The following is a 25,048-nucleotide window of genomic DNA, read 5'->3' on the forward strand; positions in this document are numbered from 1 at the left end:
AAACCGCTGAAAGTTAATGTCTGAGTGCCTCCTGGCTGCACATGTTAAAGCTGCAGTCCCTTATTTGGATGAAAATAAAGCAGGCAGAAGCCTGAGTTAAGCAAGGTAATACTTTGCATGATCCTATTTGTTGTATTATTAACCCTAGAAGACTGTGGGCCTCATGCAGTAAGCGACGAATATGTAAAATCGGCAAGCTTACCGATTAGGCATGTTATTGGCGATTTTCCCTCTCCGTATGCAGTAAGTGCCGAATCCCTTCAAAATCAAGACGAAAACAAATCCGCCCAATCTCACGATGATTTGCCGATCACACACAGGTGTATCGGCGTGCGTGGCGGGGTGCTGTTACGTTCGCCAATCAAAAATCTTGCTGAATCAGGCGAAGCCAGCATGTATTGGATAGCGTGCCATATTTAAAGGCAACGTGTACTGTTAATCATTCTCTGTGTTGTTGGGAGTGAGAGAGAGAGAGACGCACACAGCTGGGTGATTTAATATTTGCATATTGACTGAGAGACTTGTTGTGTATTGTGAGAGCTTTGTCCTTTGTTGTTTTGTTTACATATTTGTCTTGTTTTCTATGTGGAAGTGTTTCGTGTGATTGGCTGTACATTTGATTTCTGTTTTTTGTGAGTGCTGTAAGTATGCCCGCAAAGCGTGGGAAGAGTGATGCTGGTGTGAGTGGTAGTGCTACTCGTGCGAGTACGCATCAGAGTGAACGTATTGTTCAGGGGAGTGATGTTGCTAGGAGTGCGAGTGCTGTTGCTGGGAGTGGGAGTGCTTTTGCTGAGAGTGTGAGGGCTGTTGCTGGGAGTGCGAGTGCTGTTGCTGGGAGTGGGAGTGCTGTTGCTGGGAGTGGGAGTGCTGTTGCTGGGAGTGGGAGTGCTGTTGCTGAGAGTGGGAGTGCTGTTGCTGGGAGTGGGAGTGCTGGTTCTGGGAGTGGGAGTGCTGTTGCTGGGAGTGGGAGTGCTGGTTCTGGGAGTGGGAGTGCTGTTGCTGGGAGTGGGAGTGCTGGTGCTAGGAGTGCGAGTGCTGTTGGTGGGAGTGGGAGTGCTGCTGGTGGCTCAGTTGCTGATGGGGTGTCTGGTGGTGACGTGCTTGCTGGTGGCCAGCTTTTGGAGTCTCTTCCATTGGAACAAGGAGAGTCCAGTCAGCAGCAGCCAAGCTCTGAGCCTAAACGTGCTCGGAAGAAACGTGTGGAGAAGCCACGTAATCCTCGCTTCAATGACCAAGAAAATAGGGCTCTTGTCACTGGGATTCTGGAGCACTATGACAGTCTCTATGGACATTTAGTAGGTAAGTGTACCTTTCCATTTAATCTTCAAATACATGTGATCCTAGGTCATGTGAGTTTTGTTAATATGCAAATATGGGTACAGAATATCTTTCTATGTTAATTATTGTGGAAACACAGCTTTTTATCATGCGTTACAAGGACAACAAAACTCAGGCGTTCAATTTGCGATAACTGCATACAATATTAATGCAAGCTTGCTTACATGTCTAGGTTTAGTAGTGAATGCTCATGTGCTTCACATATTACACCTAAAACAGCATGTTTGCTATCTCTTGGAACAGCTAGCAGTGTAGGAAACTGGTGTTTCTATTATTATGAATTAACGTCATATATTTTGTTTGTATTTCAAGCGCGGTCAAGTTCATCAAGCAAAAAAGAAATGTGGGACACAATAATAATTGGTATCAATGCGTGTGGGAATCGTGTCAGGGACAAGGGGAATTGTCGCAAAAGATTTGACGATATTAGGGCAAAATTAAAAAGGAAAATACAAGACCAACGCGTGCATGTTTCTGGCACTGGAGGTGGCCCGCCACCACAACGTCTGATCTTAACTCCATTGGAGGAGCTGCTTCGGGGAAAATTACTTCCCATCGTCGTGGAGGGTTTGGACGGTGACAGGGACATCGGAATTTATCCCTCACAATTTCCACCAGGTGAGAAATCTTACTGTACTAGGCGTGTCCTTGCTTACAGTTATTTAACATATAGCCGCTGCTTTTTATACTGTCTTGACAATATAAGCATACCTACATCTATATATGTATATGTCTGTTTCTCTCTCTCTCTCTATATATATATATATATATATATATATATATATATATATATCTCAAAATATACATATATGTTGTAATCCTACTAAAAGCAGTAACTAATATACCACGTGCCATTGCGTGGTCATTTACATGTGAATTCCCAAAATGCATTGCTGCAGTGGAAGCAATTGATGGTGGGCGAAGATGGGGAACAACAGGGTAGCACACATGTGTAACACATGCTAATGAGAAATTATTAATAGCTACTGGTACAGAATATAAATATGTAGAATATTAATGTGTATATTATTTATTTTACTCCTACAAACACGACATTACTGCCTATTGTAATCATGCATCGAATATATTGCATGCAACGGCCTACAAACATCACTTGCACTAACAAATGTCTACTTGTTTATGAAAAGGTCCAATTTTGCTTTATGTCATATACAGACAGCATAATGAGGCACACGTAGCATATGTTATGTCATTGTGTTCATAACTTGCACACTTCAGACGACTATTTAGCTCCTATACCATTGTGTTAAAGCAGCTGCAATGAATATGTCATCACAGCATACACGTCAACAGAGGGGGTGGGGTTCAGCACACACCCAAATTACAGGGTCATCTTACGGTCAACTTAGTTCACACCATTTTCACCTGTTTGAAGTAATTGTAAGGTCTGCCTGATTAGGGTTTTTGGGGAAGGGAATACCGTTCTTACAACCTGACTACCAAAACTGAAGGTAATCACACTCATTTGAAACCTTAACTCTAGGTACTAAATCCCCCAACAAGTCATTACTTATCAAACCGTACGTCACACATTCGTTCACTCATCTATAGTTGAACTGATATCAACAACACATTATCACACACTGCATGTGTTGTGTTGTTGAGTGACAGCCACATTTAGGTGTGCCACAGCTTCTATTAATGTACCACACATATCCTCTACCAAAAACGAATCTTTTTGCTATATGACCACCTTCATGATAACCATTGTGAATGTTCATCTCATGATACTTATGTACATTATGATACTGATATGACTACACAACATATGATTTGTATCTACAAATGTAATCAATTTATCCTAACGCATTACTGCAGAAACATAGTATGTTGTATGTTAGGGAACTCAAAAGTTCTAAGTACACAGGCATGTACATTGTTATTACAACTATTTATGTTCACTTTCTCACACACATTTTCGGTTAAGGAACTGATGCTGTTAGTTACTCATAAATACAGAACATACAATAACTGTTTGTTCAATATTTACACATGTAAATGTATAACTGATGTTATTGTTATATATAGTTGCCCCTGGAGGACATGTGTCACCTGAGACGGAACAAGTGTCTTCACCTGGGTCATGCAGCTCAACACACCTAGAAGGTGGGTGTATGAGGTGGTGCCCATATAATATATGCACTTCTATATGTTATGTTGTCATGTTCATTATTTGTTTTGCACATGTTCTTTAAATAGGATTACTTAGTGTCAGTGAAAATTAAGTTTAAGACAACATGTATTGTGTTTGTGATGTTAAGTATCATGTAGGAGTTGTGAGTTTAGAACAACTTTTCATTCATTCTTATTTCATACTGAGTCCAAACATTATTCGTAAGTCAAGGTAGTTTTTAATGGGACGTTATAAAACGTATGGAAACATGTTAGTTGTTACTTATGACACAGTATAATTACATAGTAAAACAGCAGAGATTAACATGCCATTTCATAATGTGTAGATTTATTTTTAGAACATGATGATGAAGATGATGGTGAAGATGATGATGATGATGCCACCATAGACACAGAAATGCAACCAAGTGACCATGAAGAGGTTCCCATTGAAACAGTTACACAGCCAATTCGTCCATCAAGTAACACATACGATGCAATAGTAGCTTCTGAGGGAAAAATTGTTGAAGCTGAAAATCGTCGCCATTCAGATCTGATGACAGTGCATGAAAGGATGATATCACTGCAGGAAGAAACGATATCACAATTGTCACATCTCCACAGAGTCTTCATTGAAGTGCCTAAACAATTGCAAAAAATCAACACGTCATTAGAAGCATTAGTTGTTCAGCAAACCCAAGCTAATTACTTGAGAATGACTACTGTACCAAATTTTAACTTTAACACATCACAGGAAGGATCTTTACATGGTGGTCATTTTTCACCCCATGCATCTGATGTGCATTCCCCAGGTCGGGATCTTACCGGTAAAGTAGCAGAAAGTTCTGTGCATGTTCCTGACAACATCCTACCGCTGCCATCTGTAGAAATTCTGGAGCTGACACCTACAAAGGAGGCGGCAAAAACAAAAAAGCACAAGCAGTTACTACTGACCAGTTTTTGGACACAAACAAAAAAACCCACACATGAAACGGACCAACCATCAGTTGTGCAGTGTCTACCAACTTGCTCACATGTGTCAGTGGGCACAAGCCCTTTCCGTGATCAGTCACTGCCCACAAGCCCTGCCCGTGAACAGTCACTGGCCACAAGCCCTGCCCGTGAACAGTCACTGCCCACAAGCCCTGCCCGTGATCAGTCACTGCCCACAAGCCCTGCCCGTGATCAGTCACTGCCCACAAGCCCTGCCCATGAACAGTCACTGGCCACAAGCCCTGCCTGTGAACAGTCACTGGCCACAAGCCCTGCCCGTGATCAGTCACTGCCCACAAGCCCTGCCCGTGAACAGTCACTGGCCACAAGCCCTGCCCATGAACAGTCACTGGCCACAAGCCCTGCTCATGAACAGTCACTGGCCACAAGCTCTGCCCGTGAAGTGCCACAGGCCACTCAAAGTGGCTCTGTTGTGACTCAAGTTGTAGCCAAACGGAAAAGAAAAATCCAAGAGACAACAAGCAGGCCTGTGACTCGCTCTCAAAAGGAAAAAAATAATAAATGTTATAATTAAGTAAATATGTCTTTGGCCTTGTTTTGTTGACTTCAGATTATCTACTGGATATTGTATGTATGGTGAAGACCTGTTGTTTCCAAACATTCAAGTATGTCATTGTACACGTGAAGTTTTGGAAATGTTAACAGTCCTAATGAATGGTGTTATGAATATTTATGTATTAATCATCTGCTCAGTAATGGCCCACCAGGACCCAGTTGCTATGTTTAGAGAAGCTGCCATTTACTTACCTTCAAAACATTGTATTTGGGTGTGTTACTTGATGTAATCATTGCATGTTAATATTATTCACATGCAATTAAAAACACACATCTATTTAACTGCTAACATCTTTCTTGTCCGTGTACAGCAGGATTAAGTGTAAAATATTACTTACCTTCACCTTGCTTGAACATTCTAATGTTGTCATTTAATCATTTATGAGTTCTGTTTTCAATAACATATCTGTGAATGTTTAATAATATATATGTAGTATGTATGGATATATGTACACACACACACAGTGTGTGTGTATATAAATATATATATATATATATATATATATATATATATATATATATATATATATATATATATATATATAAATATATAAGAAAAAAAGAGGAGAGAGCGCACGCCCATAGCGTATAAAAGTTTTAATGAAGGGGGGAGGGGGAGAGAGGGGGGTAAAAAACGCACTTACAAAAAATGCATTAAAATCAAGCATATGTGATATACATAATCACCACCATCCGGTTTAGCTGAGACTCTTGGGGCACTCCTAAGCTCCGTTGGTAAGGGGCAATGTCACTGCAGGTTCCAGGACTGGTAGCACCATCCGGTCAAACTGCAGGCTTCAGGGGCCTCCGTTGGTAATGGAACACCGTCCCAGCAGATTCACAAAGCAGGTAAGCTATGAAATGTCCAAGAAAGAGGTCCCGTGTAATGCTGCCTCTAGCACTCGTGCCTGGATCAATACGCTCCAGCGCTTGGTGTGGACTCCAATGTCTCTGCGTCTGACGTCACGACGCTCCCTGACGCGTTTCGTCAGTCACGGCTAACTTTCTCAAAGGTCCCGAGTGCTAGAGGCAGCATTACACGGGACCTCTTTCTTGGACATTTCATAGCTTACCTGCTTTGTGAATCTGCTGGGACGGTGTTCCATTACCAACGGAGGCCCCTGAAGCCTGCAGTTTGACCGGATGGTGCTACCAGTCCTGGAACCTGCAGTGACGTTGCCCCTTACCAACGGAGCTTAGGAGTGCCCCAAGAGTCTCAGCTAAACCGGATGGTGGTGATTATGTATATCACATATGCTTGATTTTAATGCATTTTTTGTAAGTGCGTTTTTTACCCCCCTCTCTCCCCCTCCCCCCTTCATTAAAACTTTTATACGCTATGGGCGTGCGCTCTCTCCTCTTTTTTTCTTTTTAGATACCCTGTGGACATGGTTGGTCCATACTGAGAGCTGCCGGAGACCCTGCATACCAGCACCTATACTTTTCATTGGACTATTCGAGGACTGGTTTATCCTTTTTTGCTTTTATATTATAATAATTTATTGTTCATGTTTTTGTGTGCCTGATATTATATAGGTCCACAATATTATTATATGTGTATATATGTTTTGCTTATGTAATTAAGACATTTACATCATATCGTTATAGCACATATATTCTATTGTATATGTTCCTTAGAGGCGCAGCTTATCTCCCTGTTGTTTGTTATATATAAATATATATATATATATATATATATATATATATATATTATTTGTACTATCTAAACTGGTATATATGTATTTTCACAAAACATACACTTAATGCTTCCTTGTGAAAACACAGTATTGTAATAATACAGGCCTACTGTTTGTGAAAGATACTTACTGTGAGCTTTATAACAATATGGGCCTTAAACAATTATTAATCACTTCATTCACTCATGTTTACCACCTGTGACAGAAACCAGGGGATGGTAATAAATTCCGTATATAGGGCTCCCAGGATACTAGACAGTTTCTATCCTGTTTGGCCTGGGAGTGCAGCCTTATAATACATACACTCCATCCCACAGTTTGGCAAGCGCTGGAACTGAGGGATGAGAGATCCAGACCAGAGTTTGTCTGCTGCCTGATTTCTGTCACCTGTCATGCTAATTAGGAATCAGGTATGAAAGACTGATTCCCTGTTTGCTCTGGTCTCTCCACAAGAGCCAGGAGGCTGGAAGGCTGCTGAACTACAGAGGGGAGAAGCCTCTTCCCCAAACAGGTTCAATCTTTCTGTTCATTTGTGTAAGATTGCAAAAGTACCTTGTTTTGTTGTTGGGAGTGGAAAAGCCACTTCCAACCCTGAGTCAGGGATATCTAAGTTAAGTTATCGCTCAGGTGAGCAGCTTTTGTTTTGATCTGTTTTCTGTTGTATGCACTGTGGCAGTCTCAGTGCCTGGGACTGAATAAACCAGGCATAGCCTGTTTAAAGGAACAGTACGTGACGCCTCATCATTTAACCTACCCTAAAAGACCGTGTTCTAAACAGTCCCGGACAAACGACGGAGCCCCGGAGTAAGCCGTTTGTCACATATGGTGGAGAATGCGGGCAGAGCACTAGGGGGTCTGCGGGTTGAAGAACTTTGAAAGAAAAAAAAAAAAAAAAGAAGTTTTTTCATCCTCTGCAAACAAGATGGAAGACGTGGTGGGTGCGCTGGTACGCAATGTCGCTGCCCAGAAAAACGCGAATGCAAACCAGCAAGAGACAAACCGCTTGCTGAGAGAGGAGCAACAGCGGTTCGCTCAGGGCTTACAGCAGGAACTCGAGATCCTGAGGGGAACTATCAGTAACCTTCCACTGGCAGCGGCAGCCCCAGTTCCGAAAATGACCAGGGCAAGCCACTACCTTCAGAAGATGGGACCCTCGGATGATGTGGAAGCCTATCTTCTCACGTTTGAACGCACGGCACAGAGAGAGGGATGGCCAGAAGCTGAGTGGGCTGGTCTAATCGCACCCTTCCTAAGCGGCGAACCCCAGAAGGCTTACTTTGATCTAGAGCCAGCCGAAGCTAACGTCTATGCAAAATTGAAGTTCGAGATCCTCGCCCGCCTCGGCGTAACCACGGCTGTTCGCGCCCAAAGGTTTCACCCATGGTCCTTCACGATGGATAAAGCCACCCGAAGCCAGATGTATGACCTCATCCACCTCGCCCGGAAGTGGCTACAACCCGAGATCAACTCAGCCAGCCACATCGTGGAACGGTTGGTCATGGACCAGTTCTTGAGGAAACTTCCCTCTGCCTTACGCCGTTGGGTCAGTCGGAGTGACCCCCACAATGCGGATAAGCTTGTGGCCCTCGTAGAAAGGTACAATGCAGCAGAAGAGCACCCGCAACCCACAGTCGTGGAGCAACCCCACTACCCGAGGTTCCAGGACTCTTCCAGAGACGGTAAAAGGGTACCGGGGTTAAGGGGCGCTGAAGAGCGGCGACCCCCTTCACGCAGCACAAGCATCAGTGGTTCGCACACTAAGGGCAATAGCCAACATGGGGAGCCGGGAAAAGGCTCTAAGTGGGACACAGACTATGTACCTAAATGTGTAAATTGTCATGAGAGGGGCCACACAGCAAAAATCTGCCCACTAAATGATGAGCCCATGCAATGCAACAGCGTGGAACCTTATTCGCTGTTGTCCCAAGGTATGGGCCCTAGCCCAGAGGACCCCTTGAATAACCATCTGTGGGCATTTGTAAAGGTTAATGGTAAGAGGGTTCGGGCACTTCTTGACTCTGGGAGCATGGTCACACTAGTGTCCGAATACCTCTTGCCCATTAAGAAGAAACAGGGAAACAGTTCACAAAGAGTGGCAATTTGTTGTATACATGGGGATAATCATGAATATTCCACTGTTGATGTTTTTTTTGAAACAGAGTTTGGTTCTTTAGATTTCAAGGTGGGTATTGTACCCAAACTGGCACATGATGTGTTAATAGGGACCGACTTTCCCCATTTTCTAAAAATGTGGTCCCCCGCTCAGAATAGTGCCCAGAGTTCAATAGCGGACCATAACGAAGTATTAGAAGAAACAAATCCTTTCCCTTTTTCAGAAATGGAGGTTGACGAGGGCCCAAATAAGAAGGGGGAAAAGGAGGAGTGCTGTAAAATTCCCTTCCCCATCACTACTTTGGTAGGGAATACCCCAAATCAAGATGTTGAGCAGACACTTACCACCCCAGAACCGGATAAGACCCTCGCTGACCTAGAGGTCAGTCCTGGGAGTTTTAAGAAGGCCCAGTGGGAGGACCCCACATTAGCGGTAGCAAGGGGAAATATACGGGACCAGAATAGTACTCCTGGCCAACCAGATAGGTCACTTGCTTACCCCTACTTCGAGGTAGAGAACGACCTAGTATATCGGGTTGATAAAAGGAAATCAGTTACAACTAAACAATTGTTGGTACCACAGACATTCCGTAACGTAGTATTACACCTCGCACATAGTCATCCATTGGGGGGACACCTAGGGGTGGAAAAGACAAAAGAAAAGGTTCTCCGAAGCTTCCATTGGCCTGGGGTTCTGGCAGAAATTACGAATTATTGTTCCTCATGCCCAGAATGTCAGATCACCGCCCCGTTCAAGGCGTACCGCAGCCCATTGGTACCCCTTCCCATAATAGAGGTACCATTTGACCGGATTGCTATGGATCTAGTAGGACCCCTAATAAAGTCTGCTAGGGGACATCAGCATATATTGGTAATATTAGATTATGCCACCCGATATCCGGAGGCAGTTCCCCTACGTAGCACCTCAGCTAAAAACATAGCAAAAGAGTTAGTAGTTCTGTTTTCCCGGGTCGGGATTCCTAAAGAGATTCTATCTGACCAGGGAACACCATTTATGTCCCAAGTAACGAAAGAGCTATGTAAACTCCTAAAAATCAAGCATCTCAGAACCTCAGTCTATCATCCACAAACAGATGGTTTAGTGGAAAGGTTCAATAAAACCTTAAAGAGCATGTTACGGCGGGCGGTTGATAAAGATGGGAAAAACTGGGATTGTTTGTTACCGTACCTGTTATTTGCCATTAGGGAAGTTCCCCAATCATCCACAGGCTTCTCCCCGTTTGAACTATTGTATGGCCGACACCCAAGGGGCTTACTGGATATAGCCAAAGAGACTTGGGAACACGAGGTTACCCCTTACAGAAGTGTAATAGAGCATGTTGCCCAGATGCAGGACCGCATTGCTGCAGTCCTACCCATAGTGAGGGAACACATGGAGAAAGCTCAAGAAGCACAGAGGAATACATATAATAAGGGTGCTAGGGTCAGAATTTTTTCTCCAGGTGATAGGGTACTAGTTCTGGTTCCCACCGTGGAGAGTAAATTCCTTGCTAAATGGCATGGGCCATATGAGGTCTTGGAAAGAGTGGGAGAAGTAAATTATAAGGTAAGACAGCCAGGTAGGAGGAAACCTGAGCAAATTTACCATATAAACCTACTCAAGCCCTGGAAAGATAGAGAAGTCTTGTTAACCCTAGTACCCCCAGGTCCGTCAGAGAATCAAGAAACTGACCCAGAGGTTAGCATAGCTGAAACCCTGTCTGTTCATCAGAAACGAGAGGTTCAGAATTTAGTGAGAAGAAACAAAGAAATCTTCTCTATACGGCCAGGTAGAACTAGCGTAATTGAACATGACCTAGTCTCTGAACCGGGAGTCCGAGTTAACCTTAAACCGTACCGAATCCCAGAGGCCAAAAGAAAGGCTATAAGTTTAGAGGTTAAAAAAATGCTAAAACTAGGTGTAATTGAGGAATCCCAAAGTGGGTGGAACAGCCCTATAGTCTTAGTCCCAAAGCCAGATGGTACAACAAGGTTTTGTAATGACTACCGGAAACTAAACGCGGTGTCAAAATTTGATACTTATCCTATGCCCAGGGTAGATGAACTTGTAGAGAGACTGGGCAAAGCCCGATATCTCACAACCCTAGACCTAACAAAAGGGTACTGGCAGGTTCCCCTCACAGAAAGGGAAAAAGAAAAGACAGCCTTCTCAACCCCAGACGGCCTCTTTCAGTATAAGGTGTTGCCTTTTGGCTTACATGGAGCTCCCGCCACATTCCAAAGAATGATGGATAAAATTTTAAAACCACATGATCGGTATGCTGCCGCCTACCTGGATGATGTGGTAATCCATAGTGAAGATTGGCAATCCCACCTTCCAAAGGTCCAAGCTGTGCTTGACGCAGTCCGGTCTGCTGGACTAACTGCTAACCCCGCTAAATGCACTATTGGTCTGGAGGAGGCCAAGTATCTGGGATATTCTATTGGCAGAGGTTTACTCAAACCCCAAACACTCAAAGTGGAGGCGATACAAAATTGGCCAAGGCCAGTTACAAAAAAACAAGTAAGGACCTTTTTGGGGTTAATTGGGTACTATAGAAGGTTTATTCCCAATTTTGCAACTAAGGCAACCCCACTAACTGACCTCACAAAAGCAAGAGGACCGCTAATGGTAAAGTGGTCCCCGGAAACCGAACAGGCCTTTAGAAGCCTGAAAGAAGCTCTCTGTGCCCAACCAGTGTTGGTCACACCTGACTTCTCCAAAGAGTTCGTAGTCCAAACCGACGCATCTGAGGTAGGGCTGGGGGCGGTACTCTCCCAGGAGTCTCAAGGTGAGGAGCACCCCATCCTTTATTTAAGTAGGAAACTAAATCCCCAGGAGAAAAATTACTCCATAGTAGAGAAAGAGTGTCTCGCAATAAAGTGGGCTGTAGAGACGCTCAAATACTATCTGTTGGGGAGAAAATTCCGGTTGGTCACAGATCATGCACCCCTTACCTGGATGTGTCAAAACAGGGAAAAGAATGCTAGAGTGACCAGGTGGTTCCTAAGCCTACAACCCTTTAAATTTTCTGTGGAACTCAGGTCAGGGCACAAACATGGCAATGCTGACGGGTTGTCAAGGATGCACTCCCTAATATCCATGGTCGCTCATCCCTCGAGGTCTGAGCTGGGGGGGAGGATATGTGACAGAAACCAGGGGATGGTAATAAATTCCGTATATAGGGCTCCCAGGATACTAGACAGTTTCTATCCTGTTTGGCCTGGGAGTGCAGCCTTATAATACATACACTCCATCCCACAGTTTGGCAAGCGCTGGAACTGAGGGATGAGAGATCCAGACCAGAGTTTGTCTGCTGCCTGATTTCTGTCACCTGTCATGCTAATTAGGAATCAGGTATGAAAGACTGATTCCCTGTTTGCTCTGGTCTCTCCACAAGAGCCAGGAGGCTGGAAGGCTGAACTACAGAGGGGAGAAGCCTCTTCCCCAAACAGGTTCAATCTTTCTGTTCATTTGTGTAAGATTGCAAAAGTACCTTGTTTTGTTGTTGGGAGTGGAAAAGCCACTTCCAACCCTGAGTCAGGGATATCTAAGTTAAGTTATCGCTCAGGTGAGCAGCTTTTGTTTTGATCTGTTTTCTGTTGTATGCACTGTGGCAGTCTCAGTGCCTGGGACTGAATAAACCAGGCATAGCCTGTTTAAAGGAACAGTACGTGACGCCTCATCATTTAACCTACCCTAAAAGACCGTGTTCTAAACAGTCCCGGACAAGCCGTTTGTCACACACCATTTAATTAGGTTTCATACAAGGCCTACTTACTGCCATCAATATGATCTGTGTAGAACTGGATTACATAGATATATTATTGGTTGTAACACTACAGGCCTTCTCAATTAAAAAAAGGCGTTGTTTGATGGTAAATCACAATTGCTCACAAGCCAATGTCAAAGGCCAAACAACATTGTAAGCCTCTATTATTTAAACCTTTAAATAAATCACACCAATATTAAAATCCCTCTTTACATATAAGCCATTAAATATTGTAATATACACACACATTAAAAGTTTGGTTTTACACACATACATATGTATATTGTAATATATATATATATATACATATGTATATTGTAATATATATATATATATATATATATATATATATATATATATATATATATATATATATATATATATATATTATACAGTATATATATATATATATATATATATATATATATATATATATTATATATTTATGAGTCAGATATATATATATATATATATATATATATATATATATATACATATACACACTTACTTAAACTCTGATGCAGTCAGGGAGTTAACCAGACTGAAAAATAGACACTGAAATGTATGAGAAAAAAAAACAAGATTACAACATTTGCAGGTGTCTGTGTATTTCATTATATGGCTGTGTAAGCACTATTTTCATAAAGCGTTCAGTGTTTCTTTCCTCAACCCACAGTGTTCTTTAATTAAAATGTTACAGTTGTTTTGAGAAAGTAGATAAAAGTAGCTTAATATGGCATTCACACTGAAATGCCTATCAGAAACCACAAATGTGAACCAATTATTTGTCCAACTCCAATTGGTGGTTAGAAAATAGGAGTAAATGAAAAAAAATTTGTGACCTTGAATGCAAAGACACTAAATAGATAACATTCTACTAGGTTGACCATTCTGCGCAGACAAAATTCTAGTTCAGTCAGATTTTGTGTTAAGCTGCAATGGCTAACGATATCATTCAAAATACGCATCCACACAAAGGATATAAAAGGATGATAGCTGAGGCGATCGTATCAACTGCAGAACAGAAAGCCAACGTGGGGCAAATCTATGATTTGATTAGAACAAAGTATCCTTATTACCAAGAACCTGGGCGGGCGCGAAATTTTAAATCCTCTGTAAGATTCACTTTATCAACTAATGAATGTTTTGAACGTGTGCAGGATAACCTACAAGAAAGGTATGGTTTCTGGCAGATTGCTAAGGAAAATAAAATCACCGTGGAACACGGCACATATATTCTGCTAAATAGCATATTTATTCCTAATAACAATAGCAATGGATCCGCTACAACTGTTCCGTGTGAATCGATACCTGCTGCAATATCTGCACCCTCCATTCCTGAAACACACATTCTACAAGAACATAACTACTATGATTTTTTACCAAGCCTTTATGCTGCTAACGCATTCGAATGGGTAACCGAAGAAATGAACCTACCTCCGGACCAATTGTTTGAAGAAGGCAGTGGCGATTCCTATGAGCGCCTCATGGAGGAGATGTGTGTCATACAGGATTCAGCGTTTGGGTCACCCATGGATGCAAATGCTTTGGTTTTCTGGAGCGACCAGTTGCAGGCAGACGAAGTGTTACTTCTACAAGAATGGTAAATATAACAATCGTTATGCCTTGACTCAGCGTTAAAAGTTTTTTTTTTTTTGTAACCACCATTTTTACTTTAAATGCGTGGATACAGCGTAACATTGCAGACTGCATAACATGTAGCAATCACAAACACATTGTTTCCTAATACAATATAGTAGAACCAGAAAGAGTAGTACACATTGCTCACGGAATAAATATACGTAATTTCCTATCCCTTTAAACATATTAGCAAAATGTTACCATAACTGTAACACACACCTGTTTTGTTATCATGCAACATCTAAAAAAAAACCCGGGTCCACCACGTATGACGTGGGACCCTTGTTATGTGCCAAGCCGTCCTTAAAAAGGATTACGGATGTAAGTCCCGCCCCCAAGCGACGTGCGCGCGTCAAAGCCTATTGGCTGTGTTGTTTTATTATAGTTACGGTAACTGCACTGTGTCATGCGTGCGCGTATGTGTTTGTGGGCGTGCACTGGGCGTTAGCCGAATGTTACTTGAGTGGGAGGAGTGTTTGCGTTCGCTTCACGCTGGCTTAACATGACATCACACGTATTGCATTTGCGCATTGTGTTATCGGCCGTGCTTTCTGTCCACACACGTCTGTTTAAAAAGATTAGAGATGTACTCGTTTAGAACGAATGTAGTTTCTCCTTCATTGTATTTGAAATAAATATTTTATGATGAATGGTATTTACAACATGTATTGAACGCACAACGTACGCATTGTTTTGCACATGCGCTAACACTTAGTCGACCCAAGCGTGAAGTGCGCGCGCACAGTAAGATGTGCGCGCACATTTTTAAGTATACACTCAACGTTAACTTCATATACATAGTTATGCGTGCTACTAATTTTACAAACTAATACATAATGATGTATAGTTGTACTTCTAACATATAACTGAGTGACGTGTCTATCTACACAATCATATAGAGATGTGTAACGCGTTGTCACGGATACATATATATTAAGGTGCCATCTTTGACCATCATGTGTTTGCTGTATTTCAGAGATGTCGGCCAAGATACAATCGGATCAATGTATGATTTCAGAAGAGCCAAACTTTATATGAGATGATTGTGAGGAGGAGCCACCGACTACTATACTACATATGGAACTAATTTTATATTGCTTGCAGCGCTTACTAACAAACAATTAAAAATGTGATACCCTTATGCCTATATTGCATAAGCACTTAATTAACATAATGATGTTGCAAAAGAGTGCAGCTAGAATTTATCTTCAGTGTTCTTTAATTACTACTAACATTTTATGGAATGGTGTGTTTTATATATAACGACCATTCCCACTCTGCTAACACATTTGTGTATTCTATTGTGTAATGGAACGTATGACTGTCGAAACTATGTAATCATAATAATAATAATAATAATAATAATATTAATAGTATGTTCTTGTATAGCGCTATAGTTGTACGCAGCGCTTTACAAAGACATTTTGCAGGCTGAGGTCCCTGGCCCGTGGAGTTTACAATCTATTTTTTGGCGCCTGAGGCACAGGGAGATAAAGTGACTTGGCCAAGGTCACAAGGAGCCGACATCGGGAATTGAACCAGTCTCCCCTGCTTCAAACTCTCTGTGCCAGTCTGTGTCTTTACTCAATGAGCCACTCCTTCTCCCAATATAAAGGACACTTACAACCAACTAGCCATTTATAGTCAAAAATTTCTTGTTACATTGGTATGTTGATGAAATGGTTTTGGACTGTAGCAAACAATGTTATTGGCAAGATGTTGTGGTCCCCTACAATGCATGATGTTATGAATATTACATCAACATCATGCAATGAAGTACGTTTATGTGTATATTTCATGTAACAAGCTAAGTATAGTTTACTGTGTTCATTAAACTTTCAAAACATAAATAGTACAGTCAATATGATGATATAAGCTACCATAATAAACCTGCAGTTATCATTTGTCGGTGTTATACATGGATCATAAACAAATGGATACAGACACAAACAGTTGCCTTAAAAAGTGTGCCTATGCTAATGTGCATGTGATTGACATTTATATTTAGAGAATACTTGTTCATTATCATCATGATAATGATGAAGTGACGTCAATGACATTCCAAATATATTAAGAACATTGTGATTGTGGGTAATTATTAATGCAAAATTACACTTACATTTCTGACACAATTGTGGTTTTGATTACAGTTTGACACTTGTTACATGTAGGTCACATCAACACACATGTGTGACTTATACATACACATGTGACAATGTTTAATTAATGTTGACAAATAATTTATAGCATTAATAATCACCTACATTGCTAAATATAAGATGTACAACGCATTGCTGTGATTACAGGCATTCATGTATGGAGTGTTATGATCAGTCAATTTCATCCGTGATTAATGAGCTCCCGTAAGTAAAAAAATTTCTACAGTTATCCCCTTCTCTCCAAACACCTCTATATTACCTTAATGGAAATTATAAGGGAACATACATTAAATGTGATGAAATGGGAGTAATCATTTTATAATACAATGCACATTAAACCTCATTAGTAGGTAAATGCATGTACATGATACAGAAAGTACATGTATGTAACATTTATCGTTGACCAATATGTTGGATTTGTACTTCAAATACTTAGACGAATATTGAGGTAGGCACATCTTATGACAGATGTAGGCAAATATACATACCATGATCAGTCATACTGGAGATATACCTATAATGCAATGGAACAATATATAAATTGCAAACATTGACATGCCATCTTCAGTACCGTAAGCAACACAGCAAAGTGTGTATTTGGTGTTAAATGTGCAACACCATGTATATTTAATGACATTCAAAATGTAGACCAGCCTGGTGTACACATCATATGGATGTACATGTTACACTGCAACAATAACATTGTATGTAACCATACTGCAAGAATGAATGACTATGGCCATACTATGTGTATTGTGTTTGCATAAGGAACAACACAAAGCTAAAATATTACTGCTTTGTTACACCAGTTGTATTCACATACACACAACTAATTTACAATGGAAGAGGGTTTATATAACCTGTGCAACAATAACATACCGGTGCCACATCCCTTTGTGCACACAGCAGAGAAAAGAAAGATGTGCAACCCATATTCATCTGTGTCCTAACAGAAGGTTATATAAAGAAACATTATTGTTAATATAACATAATTAATCTATAAAAGTAGTACTAGGAACATATATGTTTATACTTACAAGAAAAAAAGGAATTGATGAGATTCTGCCGTGTCTGGCCACCACTGGCTGTTTGTTCATTTTCAGCAGCTACATGGGTGGGATGCTCGTCTACCAAAGGCTCAGCTATGTCTGATTGTACATTGTGTCTGAGTGCCACATTGTGCAAAATGTAACAGACAATAATAATATCAGACACTTTTTGAGGCTTGTATAGAAGAGCCCCACCAGTTCTGTCGAGACACTTAAATCTGGTCTTGAGTAGGCCAAATGTCCTCTCTATAACAGATCTTGTAGAGATATGGGCTGCATTGTACCTCTCCTCTGCTTCAGTTTGAGGGTTTAGCACCGGAGTCAAGAGCCACGGCCTAATTCCGTATTCTGAGTCACCTATAATCAATAGAGCACACATAAGCTTACATAAGTGATAAGATTCTACAATGAAAACATTCCTAAAGAAAAATGTGTTTTGTGTTACAACATCCAAATGTGTACTCACCCAGCAGCCAACCATGTTCAAAATGTCCCTCTTCGAACGCATGGAAGACTGAAGAGTTCCTCAGGATAGAGGAATCGTGACTGGAACCAGGGAATTTGGGTACCACATGCATTATCCTCATCGTGGCATCACATACCACCTGTACATTCAGTGAATGGTAGTGCTTACGATTACGGTAAACATGCTCACTCTGACTAGGTGCAATCAAAGCAACATGTGTGCAATCGATTGCACCCAGCACACATGGTATCCCTGCTATATTATAAAAGCCATTCCTGACTTCCAGCCACTCTGTCGCCTCTGTAGGAAAATGAATATAATTCCTAGCGCGTCTATTGAGTGCATAGAGAAACTGGGTAAAGGCCCGCAAGAATGTAGATTGCGAGACCCAGCCCACTATGCCTACAGTTGTCTGGAATGACGCGGAAGCAAGATAATGTAATGAGCACAGCATTTTAACAAGCCCAGGGACTGCACAACCTCTGGCTGTCACAAAATCTAAATCTCCCCTTATCTCTTCATAAAGAGATAAGATTGCTGCTGAACTCAAACGATAGCGACTGACTATCTCCTCCTCACTCATCCCATCTAACAGGGTTCTCTCCCTGTACACACGCGGACGAGGCACAACTTGTCTCCTCTATCTTCTCCTCTGATCTCCTGTCCCTCTACCTGTCCCTCGGCCTGTCCCTCTCCCTGTCCCTGTCGTATCCGCGTGCCTGTCCCTGTCACTGTCCCTGGCTCTGTCCCTCCCTTGCCCTATGTCATTCTCTTAATCAGCAAGCATGTCATGAAAAAGAATGTTCCTCCGTCTCCTAAACAATCAAAACATTTTGAAATGAGTAGCTGTGAATGAGCAGGTAATGGGCGTCCTTTAAATAGGTATGTGATGATGTCAGGTGACATAGTAAAAAGCAAGGTGTTACATTAACATATTAAAGTACTTTGCTCACAAGCTGTGTCCATTTGAACAAAGAATTATTTGTTCTGTGTATTGAGCAGGCAATCATGATATTTGCCAATGATGTAACATGAAGCTTTGTACAAACATTGTTTGAAAATTCATAGTGTAATGTGCAATGCATGTAACACTTCTGAACGCAACAGTCAGTCATGTAAATAGACAAAAAGCCTGAGATTGCCGTGGAAAATGTTTGCTGCAACATGTGTAATTAGCCATGTTATTGTCACATGTTGACAACAATTAATTGTCGTGTGCATATGCATACATTTATGTAATGAGGATAGTTGCTATAGAATCAGTTTGAAAGGTGTCACAATGATTAATTACTGTACATGTGTGTATAAGTTAGGTTGAAGTGCTTGTAATGCAACGGTTACAACGTGAACATGCAATGTGATTGAGTGTCCAATAAGTGATGTCATGAAAAAAGGGAGGACCCAAAGTACATGTAAACATGAGAAGAAAGATGTACATGAACGTTTAAAGATGCGTTACACATTACAAGCATTGTGTAATGTAAAGCAACATGAATATACGGTGTATGTGTTAGATGTGTGACATGTGTAACATCATATAAAGAATTGTCGCTCAGTTCAGTAAAATGTGTGATATGATGTGAGGTTCTCCTTTAAGAGTTGAGTATAGGATTTTCCCTTGACACATCATCACATGATGAGTAATGTGACACGCAAATGCTGAAAACATCTAAAAGTACAATGTAAATGAAATAATACACGTCAGGTGTAACACAATGCAGTGAATGCCCCCCACACTGTAATGCTAATCACATTTGTATTGTGAGCAATGGAACGTAAACTGTACTATAATGTTATACGTCCCCGCTCCATTGACTCCATTGATGTGCAGATGATTTTTTTTTTCTAAGTGCCGTTCCGGCAGCCTTAGCGATCATTCTCCCCTCCACCTTGCCAACTTTAGTTGGCGGGAGAAATTGCCCATAACATCTCAATTTCTTAGTGCCGATCAGCCCCGATAAGCTGATTTTGGTACTTGAATACAGCCGATTTAAAAAAGTGGCGATAAGTGCCGAAAACAGGCTTATCGACAGCAGACTGGCCATAACAAAATTATCGGCTACGAAACCTGCCGAAATCAAGCACATATCGACGCTTTCTGAATCTCAAACCCAATTTTGGTTATAAAATGCCGAAAAAACCCTTATCAACGCTTACTGCATAGAGCCCTGTGTCGGGAAGAACCCAGACAGGCATCAGTGCTACAAAAGTGGGGCATTTGTCACAATATATATATATATATATATATATATATATATATATATATATATATATATATATATATATATATATATATATATGAAATACACAAAAGAAAAAAGAAAAGTGTCCCACTAAAAGCACTCAAGCAACAATAATAATGAACAAATGTTTATTAATGGACATGGAAAACACTAAACAAATATAAATATAAAACAATCCCCAGAGGGTCTCAACAGTTGTGAAAATATCAGGGTAATAATAAGATCCTAAGTAAATATATATATAAAAAAAAAAAAAACAGGATCTTACTACTCAGGTGAAAAAGGAGAAATAACTTCCTGAGATATATATATAAAGACCGGCCGGTCAAAACCCGACCGGATTTGTCGAACACTGGATATATATATATATATATATATATATATATATATATATATATATATATATATATATATATCCAGTGTCCAGTAACTTTATTACTATTATATATATATATAAAGGCGGAAGGGGGAAAGGCGGGGTTGCAGACCTTCCTAAGACATGCAGATGAGCATACAGCTATATTTGCATATATATATATATAAATATATATATATATATATAATATAGTAATATAGTTATATAAATATACAGCGATATAAATTATAATAGATATATATATTTATATATATATATAATATAGTTATATAAATATACAGCGATATAAATTATAATAGATATAAATATATATATATAATATAGTTATATAAATATACAGCGATATAAATTATAATATAATATTACTGGTACTTTATGTGTGTGCGTCATACTGTTTACAGTAAACAGAAAACTGTGTACTGCAATGGGGGGGTTGTGAGTGCGTGAGTCATAATGAGTAATGAAGTGAGTGATAATTAAGGAAAGAGGTGCAACTCACTTTGAAATAGAATGGGTGTCTTTAAATTAATTGATTATAAGAATGTAAGAATGTAGTTATGATAATTGAGGAAAGAGAAAATGGTTCTGTTAAAAATAATAAGCCATCTAGCCAGTAAAAGTGCTATTACAGTATTGCACAATAAAGAAAACATATTGAAAATACTTTACTTACGCAGTAGTTACAGTTGGTGTCCTCTTCACATTTTTGGCCTTACCGTGGGCATGATAGCTCACGGTAGCTGCTGGTACAACGAGGCCAGAAGTACTTAACCAGCGTTGAATATCTGAAATTCGGTGTCCTCTCTTGTACATATCCTGTATTCTCATGCTGAGATCTTTACAAATCTTTTTAACAGGCATCGCTGCGTTTAGAAAGAAATACAAGCACAAGAATGTATATTCCATGTTTAGTCGATGTGTATTCAATGTGCAGTGAATCAATAAAATGGATGGTGTATTTATACTTTAATGAGTCCCATTACAGTACGCCCACTTTTAACACCTGCACCTCAATCACAATAGGGACACAGTGTATAAAATGTGACTCAAATTGCATAGCCCAACACACTCTGATCTGTACTTGCTCTTGTCCAGGTACTGCACTGTGCTTTATTCCATCTGCATCCATGGATCGACCCCAATTCTACAGACGCAGGAACCCACTCTCTTCTGCCGTGCCTGCCGATCCGAAAAAGCGAAAGGTGGAAGCCTTTTCCGAGCCAAACCCAAAGCGAAAGGCTAATAAAGTAAACCTTCTGAAGACTGCAAAGGCTAAGGCTAAGAAGCATGGGCTTTATTATGTCAAGAAGAAATTCGCTGATATATCAAGAACACAAAACAAATGTGAGAAAGGGTGAATGAACGTCACCAGCCATATACCTGGCAAACCTATGTTTAGGCTTGCAGTGCAACAGTGACGAGGTTAGGTTTCAGTTGAGAAGGGCTGCTTAATTAGTCTGACCCCAGCTGCATAATCAAGGTGTTTTAAAACCCCCAGGCTGTACACACATGCAAGCTAGCTGGTCAGGAGACAGGACTGAAATACTGAAGAGATTACTGCTATAAGGTCTGTTTTTCAAAGTACATGTGTGATGAACTGTCTGTGTCCTGCATGCTGAAGAGAAGCTGCCTTGTTTTCTAAGCTGAAGAGAAGCTATTTTGTTTCTGTCTACTGAAGAGAAGCTATTTTGTTTTTGTATGCTGAAGAGAAGGTATTTTGTTTTTGTGTGCTGTATATTTTTAAGGTTCAATAAAGAAGCCTTATCAAGAGAACCCGCGTGTGTGGTTGCATGTACTCTGCAACATATGGTGTCAGAAGTGCCGGGATTTTGAGAGGCCCCTGCAGTTGAAGGGCCACACACACACACAAATGAGAAAAATGGAAGAATTTTTAAAAGAGTTTCTGTGCGAGCAGACCAGACAGCAGGGACTGTTAATACAGGAACAGGCCCAACTGCAAGCAGAGAGAGATGAAAGACTATTGCAGCAGCAAACCCAGCTCCTAACCCAGCAGAAGGCAGCACAGGAGGAGTGAATGGCCAAGCTGCTGACCCAATTCCAGGGGTCTGCCAGTCCAGAACATCCGAACAAACCCCTGGTCCTCCTGAGGAAAATGGCTCCAAACGAGGATCCAGAGGCTTTTTTACTGACGTTTGAAAGGGTTGCCGAAACTCAGGGCTAGTCTGCAGATCGCTGGCCAACTGCTTTGGCCCCGCTCCTCATAGGTGAAGCCCAGGCCTCATATCAGGGCCTCCCAGCAGATCAGGCAATGGACTACCAACAAATAAAAGACGCCATACTGGATCGCATAGGTCTGACCCCAGAGACCTACCGGCAGCAGTTCCCGAACCTGAAGTACACCGCTAAGATGAGACCCCGGGTACTCGCTCAGGGGGTTATTGGACTTGTGTAACCGCTGGATACAACCCGAGGAGCGCACTAAGGAGGCAATTCTAGAGCAATTTGTTTTGGAACAATTTCTACAGATAATACCCCATTCCGCATGCTCATGGGTAAAACGCCATGCTACTGAAACCCTAGCTTTGGCGGCCTGACTCGTTGAGAACTTCCTTGCGGCCGAGGACCAGGCAAGTGCCCTGGACCAGACGGATCCAACTTCACCATCACTTGCGGACACCCAAAGAGGGAGATCGGAACAACGGGGAAACTACGGCCCCTCCATACACAACCGACAAGTGCCCTGAAAGGAGCAGTTCTTCCAACAAGGAAGAAGTCAAAATGCCAGGCACGCCGAGACCCTCATCCCCTTCCTGATGATGGCTTGTCACCAAATGAGAGGAACCTCTGAGGACGTCACCCACAGGACCCACCAGATACCTGGTCTCCAGTATCCGGTTCAGCGGAGCACTATCCGAGGCACCGTCCTGCGAGGGAACCCTCTCCATGTTCCGCCTGCGGAGAACAAGGCCACCGGCATGTGGACTGTCCACAACTGGATTGTTCTTTCAGCAGGACCGTTGCCTCGGCCTTCACTGGAGAAAATTACAAGCTCTGGCTACTTCCAGCCCAGGTTGGGGGAAAAAACGTCCAGGCCCTTGAAGATTCGGACTCTGGGAAAACTCTGGTCTTTCAGGAACTGTTACCGCCTAATTTGTGATCTTTTGACTCCCCATGGAGTATAGAATGTATACACGGCGATGTAAAATGGTATCCGACGGCCAAAACCCGGCTACAGGTAAAAGGTCAGAAGGCCTACCTCGAAGTAGGAGTAGCTCCTTGGCTCCCTGCCCCCGTTGTGCTCGGCCGGGACTGGCCTTTCTTTTTGGAGCTAATGGCTCCAGTCTCTCCCGAGGAGCCTTTATCTATGGCTCAGGAGAACCCTGGTAAACTGTTACCCTTCTCGGCAGACCTTTTTCCCAGTAGACACCGGGTTTAAAAGACTCGGAAGCAAAGACGCTCTGAAAAACAGGACTGGTTGCAGAAATCTGTGTCTCAAGGTGACCATTCTAGTAGCCAGAAGTCACAAGTGATGGCTGGGGATGGCCAGAAGGAGGGGGATATGGGCTCTGGAGATTTACCAGACCTATACCTCCATGATTTTCGCCAGAGGCAAAGGGAAGACCCAGTCATTGCTAGACAATTTGATAAAGTGGTAAAAATTGATGAGCAGATATTGAATTCACAGGGGGTGATAGTATTCCCCTTTTTTGAATTGTCAAATGATATCCTGTATAGGGTGAATAGGCAGACACAAACAGGGGAAGTCACAAGACAAATATTTTTCCCAAGGCACTTGTTAAATCCGTATTCACCCTAGCCCATACTGTCCCTTGGGGTGAACAAAATGTAGTAGGTGTGTGGTGCTCCAATAGACAACCCATAGGTTCAAAATAAACTTGATTGTAGAATCCTGCACATGTATACTCCCCAGTGGTTGGACATGATTTAAATCCCAGGCATTTATAACACTCACAGCTCCAAGATAAACTGACTAGTGGACTAGGGTCCCCACAAGCACTGTAGTAAGGGACCTCACAATATAGTGACCCAGCATAATATATCGGTATGGAGACAAAATTGAATGAAATAACTCACTCTTGATGAGATGTGTGATCCAGATTGTCCAGACTTTTATCCACAGCAGGGGGTGTGCTTCCGATTTTTCAGCATGCTAGCAAAGGAAACAGATTTCGAAACGCGTTGGTGGGGGGGCCCTGTACCCCATAATGTTGTTGTAACCCTTGCTGCAATCCATTAAATCATTTTTTTAATGGGCACACGCTCTTTGGATGGTTTTTTTTTTCCTGCTTTGCTGGTGCCTACTTTTTCCTATCTGTTTCCATTGTCCCTTGGGGTGGTCACCTTGGTATTGATAAAAACTTGGATCGTATTTCGTCCCGATTCTATTTGCCAGGAATGCATAGGGATATTGCTAAGGTATGTGCAGTGTGTCCTGAGTGCCAGCTAACTAGTCCGAAAGGACAAAAACCATCCCCCTTGGTCCCTCTACCCTTGGTGTAAGTTCCCTTTG

The 25,048-nt window shown here is 41.6% G+C and overlaps 1 long non-coding RNA gene across 1 annotated transcript; it reads right to left on the reverse strand.

The window, feature by feature from the left end:
• Positions 1-3,898: 3,898 nt before the first annotated feature.
• On the reverse strand, positions 3,899-14,154 carry LOC142488640 (uncharacterized). The gene is made up of 3 exons (XR_012799553.1): positions 14,060-14,154; positions 4,297-4,376; positions 3,899-4,054 (listed from the first exon to the last, which is right to left on the reverse strand). It is a non-coding gene; the product is annotated as an uncharacterized LOC142488640 (long non-coding RNA).
• Between the last annotated feature and the right edge of the window lie 10,894 nt (positions 14,155-25,048).

This window comes from Ascaphus truei, chromosome 2, assembly GCF_040206685.1.
Source record: "Ascaphus truei isolate aAscTru1 chromosome 2, aAscTru1.hap1, whole genome shotgun sequence".
Classification (NCBI taxonomy): domain Eukaryota; kingdom Metazoa; phylum Chordata; class Amphibia; order Anura; family Ascaphidae; genus Ascaphus; species Ascaphus truei.